This window comes from Lactuca sativa, chromosome 3 (genome assembly GCF_002870075.4).
Source record: "Lactuca sativa cultivar Salinas chromosome 3, Lsat_Salinas_v11, whole genome shotgun sequence".
Taxonomy (NCBI): domain Eukaryota; kingdom Viridiplantae; phylum Streptophyta; class Magnoliopsida; order Asterales; family Asteraceae; genus Lactuca; species Lactuca sativa.
Genome location: NC_056625.2, coordinates 68,442,005 through 68,447,754, shown reverse-complemented (window position 1 = coordinate 68,447,754; position 5,750 = coordinate 68,442,005). Strand labels below are relative to the sequence as shown.

The following is a 5,750-nucleotide window of genomic DNA, read 5'->3' as shown; positions in this document are numbered from 1 at the left end:
GACAGGCGGGGCCTAAGAGAGACATATATGTATACCGAGCGGGGCTCAATGCCAGGCGAGGCCTGATGCCGGACTCGTCTAATGCGGGGCAGGGCCCAATGTATCGGGCTAGGCCCAATGTTTGCAGTCTGTGATTATGTATGGTATGTGGTAGATTGGGGAACTCACTAAGCTTTGTGCTTATGGTTTTCAGTTTTGGTTTTAGGTACTTCCGGTAGTGGAGGGAGGAGCTTGGGGTGATCGCATGGCACACACCATTGTTTGTTTAGCCTGGGATGTTTTACTCTATTATAAAAAGAATATGTTTGAGATTATACTCTGATTCGATATAACAGTTCTGTTTATGAATGAAATGGTTAATAACTATGACTTTTACTAATGATTTAAAATGAAATTTTTGGTCATGATTTTTGGGATGTTACACTACAACCTAGAGACCTAAACTTGGGCGAGAAATCCACCAAAACGTGTAACTGTGTTTAGGGCATCATGTTTTAGTGCATATATTAATATGTCGGTGGGTGTCGAATGTCACTTGTAACAATTGGTAAAAATAGGAACAATTGTAGGATGACGTATATTAATTCTAAGCAATAAAAGATTTAATATCTAAACTTTTGTAACAAACCGATGACAAGGTGCTTCTAATTTTAACCTTATAATTTAGTTATGTCGCATTTTGTATATACACCTTGGGGGAGTACACAATGCATACACGTGTACGCTGAGCATACTAGGGTGCCCCCTAGTACATTGGGTGTACATGTACATTGAGCATACTTGCTAGATTTGGAAACCCTAATTCTTAGGGTTTAGCTCATATTTAAACACACCCTTATGGCTTCATTTCCCCTCACTTTATCAACCTCCATCCCTCTTGATACGTTTTGCAACCCTAGTTCACATTGAGAAGCTATTTCAAGCCTAAGAGTGTGTGTTTTGTACATAGAAGAAGAAGAAGGAAGCTAAGCTCATCTTGGAAGAGCGCAGCAGTTTGGATCTAGTGTTTCTACATCATTTGCAACCTTTCTAAGGTATAAAGCTTACAACTTTATCCCTTTATCATATAGATCTAGATTTGGATGTCTTTAGGAAGATTTTTGGTCCTAAAATGTTAGATCTTGAGCGTGGCATGTTCTTGGCCATTAAGATATCCTTTCAGACCCTAGGAGGGGTCTTAAGTCATAAAAATGAAGTTCAAATGGTTGGTTTTGTCCCATGCATGTTATGGAGGGTCTTAAGGCATTAAGATGTTGGGTTTTATGGATTAAGAACTTATTGAGCATGAAAGGTCATAAAGGTGGAAACTTTATGACTCCTAACGACATTTTGACATTGGATATGTATTTGGACATGTTAAGACTTTGTATTAAGATCTTAATGAGATAAAAAGGAATTATGGGGATTACGCCGTGAGTACCTGGGAGTACGCCTAACGTACGTGGTCAACGACCCCATTTTTGGTCAAGAGGAGGAGTACGCCGAACGTATGCTTGCTGAGTTGACTCGGTTGATTTATGGATTTTGACAAGTTTGACATCGACTTTGACCAAGTTTCACCTTAAAGGTAATTTGGGATTTTAATGGAAATTTATCATTTGGTTGGAATAGGTGTCAGTTAGAGAGCTGAGATTCGGAGTCGAGACCTCACCAACTTTTTTCTAGTTTGTGAGGTGAGTTTTCCTCACTATACTTGTGGGTCGAAGGCACCAAGAACGGCCCTTTGGATTTGATGTCATGTTATGTATGTTATCATGTTGTAGTGACCTGTTAGATTGGTATCCTGGTATATAGGATGATGCTATGCTTAGTGATATGTAGATATGTGTGACTGTCTGTAGACTGTTATTATATGTTATCTGTTATATGTGCACATATTTGGTTGGTGGTTGAGGCTTTATTGCTTTGTGCATAAGCCAACAGGCCGGGGGCATACCAACCCGATTGTTGATTAGGCCCGAGGGTATTCCATCCCAAGGATGACAGGACCCGTTGTAGATGGGCATTGGGTATTCCAACCCGATGGTGTGATCGTACATATCCTCATGTTTATGAATTATGATTTTGGGAGACTATGATGTTGAAAATGATTTGAAAACTATGATTGTAAACAATTTATGAATTTGGGTTGTTTTTTTAAAAGTTTTAATTTCTTGTGATTTTTATGGGTGTTACAAATTTCTTAAAGAATTAATCATGTCCATTTGAAAAGTGGAAAAATCATTTGAAAATAAGACTTGTGTTTAATGTTTAATCCAAATTTTATAACTGGTTCGTGAAGTCGATCAAATAAAATCATTTGAACACGAAACTCTAATTACCGTTCCAACACGGCTTCGTTTAAAGGAAAATTTTGATTTCCATTCATGAACTTGAAATCATTTTAAAACTCATGTCCCTAATTAAGTTTGTTCATAAATAACTTATATGTGACTAAATGCTAATGATGCAAGTTGTGAAATCAAATCAAATCCAAGAACATCTCTTCATATCTTGTAAGATATTAAACAATCTTCTTCCTCCCTCCTTCCTTTCATTTTCGTGACTATGTCTTTCCTTCCTCTAAATAACTAAATAAACTAATAACTAATTCCTAACTAGTTAGTTACTAAAACTTATATCTAAAAAACTAAAAATACAAGTTGCAAGTGGGAGATCAAATCAAATCCTTATAGATGACATAAAATCTTGCTTAAGTTTTGAGCTTATCTTCCTCCCTCTTTCCCCTCTATAAATCTCGGCTCCCTCCTCCTAATTTCTCTGTTGATATTTAAGACAAATGCCATTAATAAATCACTCTTAAAAACAACCACATCCCGCTCTGTTCCTATCTTCAAGATCCACTAAAACCGAAGGCAAAGAAAGGTGTTGCTGCCATCGATTTTTCTGCCATCATTTCAACTCCTTTCTTCCTTCATTTGGTCCAGATGCCAACCCGACAACACCCCTGAAAATGGGTTGATTCCTTCCTCCAAAATGGGTCATCAAAACAGAACCTAAACCTATTCTTTTCTTGCTATTTTGCTGAGTTTTCGAGCTATATATCACCCAAAATAGTGGCTGTTTCGAGTAGCCAAAAGAACCTGCAAAAAGACCCAAAAAGTTCTTGTTTTGGCTACCATATTTGAATATCTAAACAGCCCGATAAGGAGCTATTTTCTAGTAACAATAAACCCAAGAAACACTATTCCTTTACTCCTTATAAACCTTATATTTGTTGCTGTCTTCGAGGGTACAAAATAGCCCCAAAAAGTGGTTGTTTTCAAGTGTTAATAAGATCAAGAGGCTACCATATTTTTCTCTTCAAAACTACTTGTGTTCAACCCTATTTTGATCTTCTAAAATATCACAAGTCCTAGGTAATGTAATCTTATATTCCTTCTTCTTTTTTCACAAAAACAACCCAAAACAGGTCCAAAATCATCAAAATCCACCACCTTAACCAGTAACGTGTGTACCCTCGACAAACACCTCTAGCTTTCTTCTGAGTCTAAGAATCTATTTTTTCAGGTTCCTCGTATATTATTGAGTCTTGGGTGTTATTTCATTCAAAAAGTCCACTGGTTGAGAAAAGAAAAGAAATCAAGTTAAATCCCGAAAACCAAAGCAAACGAATTTCATGCGGCAAGGGTGAGTTTTACAACCCCTTTCATCTTTAAAATCTTTCGGGGAGAGTACATGCAACCTTAACAGGGTCGGCTCAATGTATTAGAAAGTTAAGTAAGGGCTTAGGGCCCCATTTTGTAAAGGGCCCCCTACTTACCCAAATCCTTTAATGTCCGATTTTTGATACCTTCTTCTCCATTCGCTGATATGTATGCCTCCATTCACTGATATGCACGCCTGACGACTCAAATCAAAAGCGACAATCACACTTCTATTCTTCTTCCTTCTCCATTCTCGCACTTTGAATATTGATTATCAATTTTTGGCTTCTACAATCTCGATTCTTGAACACTGAAAGGCTCCCTGAACCGCTGTAATTTTTTCATTCTCCACTCTCCGCTTCTCTGATTCTTCATTGTTCAAAAATCTCTGATGATTCATTGACTCAAGGTATGTGCAGTGTTTTCACTTAATTTTTTTTTCATCTGATTTTCTATTAGGATTAAAAGAGGATTAGGGTTAATTTTTCCCATTATCTAATTTTCCATTGTTTTTTGTTTATTGATTAATGCTCGGTTTCTTTGTTTCTCATTGATTTTTGATTTTTGTGTTAGTGTTTCCACTCATATTTTGAGTTGTTGGCTTGCTGCTTGAAGCTAAGGAATGTTGTCCTTCTAATTATAACACTGGAAGTTTGATTTAGTGATTTTCGATTTCTTTGTCCCTTTGTTTATGTAACTTGAAGCTAAAGAATGTTGGTTATTGATCGTTTTCTATGCATGTGGCTTGTTCATTTGATTTCTATGTTAGAGTTGTATATATTTGAGTTAAAATAATCCTATAAGTTTGAGTTCTCTATTTAATTAAAACTATGCAAGTATGGAAGTTTAAATAGAAAAAAATAACCTTCACTTTTATACTTATAGAATTGAAGTACAATTTAGACAAAAGGGCCCTAAATTTTTGGTTGACTTAGAGCCCTCAATCTCGTTGAGTCGCCCCTGAACCTTAAGTTTAAGTTTATAGATGAGTGATAGTTGTTGGTCGTATCTTGATTGAGTTTGTCAATTAAATATTACTATATATTTTTTAAAATTAAAATTAAAATAGAATTTGAAGAATTTTCTAAGGTTATAAAAAATTCATAAACTTTATAGGATTATCCTGGTATTTTGATTAATTTATTTCCAACATTAAGACACTTAGGCTATACATTTTTGCAATACTTTTGCACGAGGTGTCTAGTGACATTTAGAAAGGGTTGTTATCGTGTATGATTTTTGCCGATGACATGATACTAGGACGAAATATCATTGGTGCATTCTCACCAGGAAAAGTAATGATGTGTGAGCAAATATTTAATGGGGACAAATACTACACTCAATGGAGGGTTTCTAGTACTTTGGGTGTATGATCAATAAGAAATGAGATGTTGAAGATGATGTTACTCATCACATAAAGACGGGTTGGTTAAAAATTAGATGAAAACCACAACAATTATGTACCACAAGAAAGTCTTGTTAAAACTAAGAAAAGAAAATTTTACAAGATGACAATTAAAAAAGACTATTATGTATGGATCAATATGTTGACCGATAAATAAGACAATTGGATGATGGAAAGTTGTATACATGAGTATATTAATATGATATCGAACATTGCAATCATAAATATGTTGGGAGTGAAAAGTAAGATAAATGAGACTATCACAGTATCTTGGGTGGTGTTTGTCACAGTTGATGTGGTAATCTGAAAGTGCATTCTCAATTCTCATGATAAAACTGAGAAGATAGCATGAAGTGAAACATGAATGAGTTAATTCTTTTTTTAAGAACATAATATCGTATAGAAAGAAATACAGTATAGATTTATAATTAAAGTGGTGAAGTTATATATCTCGTAGCTAGGTAATTAGTTTATTTGTTCGAGCTTCTAATTACATAATTTATCCTTTTTTTTTTTGTTACTTGCATCTTAATGGCTAGTATAAACTCATTTTCTATACATCCGACATTTTTTTTAGAGAAAATGACAAAAATAGCCATTTACACTAATTGCATTACAAAAATAGCCAAAAAAAATCGAAATTACAAAAATGGGTTTCTCATCTGCGAAAGTACAAGTATCTAAAGCACAGTTGTGCT

The 5,750-nt window shown here is 35.1% G+C and overlaps 1 long non-coding RNA gene across 1 annotated transcript; it reads left to right on the top strand.

Annotated features, from left to right (window-relative positions):
* The first annotated feature begins 2,792 nt into the window (after positions 1-2,792).
* On the top strand, positions 2,793-4,386 carry LOC122197009 (uncharacterized). The gene is made up of 2 exons (XR_006189784.2): positions 2,793-4,056; positions 4,221-4,386. It is a non-coding gene; the product is annotated as an uncharacterized LOC122197009 (long non-coding RNA).
* The last annotated feature ends 1,364 nt before the right edge of the window (positions 4,387-5,750 follow it).